Here is a 366-nt window from a genome sequence, read left to right as displayed (position 1 = left end):
TCCTCTCTGAAGTATTTTCTTGCTAAAGAGCAAGGTTGAGCACTTCACACTTTATCTCAAAGTGTCTTTGAAGAGTAAAGCAAATCTCTCAACAGAGGTTTCTAAGATAAAGAACAGCCATCTCCAAACTCCTGCCATGCCTGAGGAACTGTGCTAGGTCGGGAGGCTGTCTGGACAGCCTCCGGGACACTGGGGGTTAACAGCCTGTCCCTGGCAGCTGAGCGTCCCCACAGCTGCCAGCAATTAGACTAGCTGGCAGTCCCCTTAGGAAACTCCTGCTGCCTGATGAGGACTAATTGCTTGCCAGCGTCCAAGTCCCCAATCGATAGAAATGGAAATCCATTAGGGAAAGGCTGGTGAGAGGGA

Source organism: Cebus imitator, unplaced genomic scaffold (genome assembly GCF_001604975.1).
Source record: "Cebus imitator isolate Cc_AM_T3 unplaced genomic scaffold, Cebus_imitator-1.0 Scaffold20, whole genome shotgun sequence".
Classification (NCBI taxonomy): domain Eukaryota; kingdom Metazoa; phylum Chordata; class Mammalia; order Primates; family Cebidae; genus Cebus; species Cebus imitator.
This window is presented reverse-complemented; position numbering follows the sequence as displayed.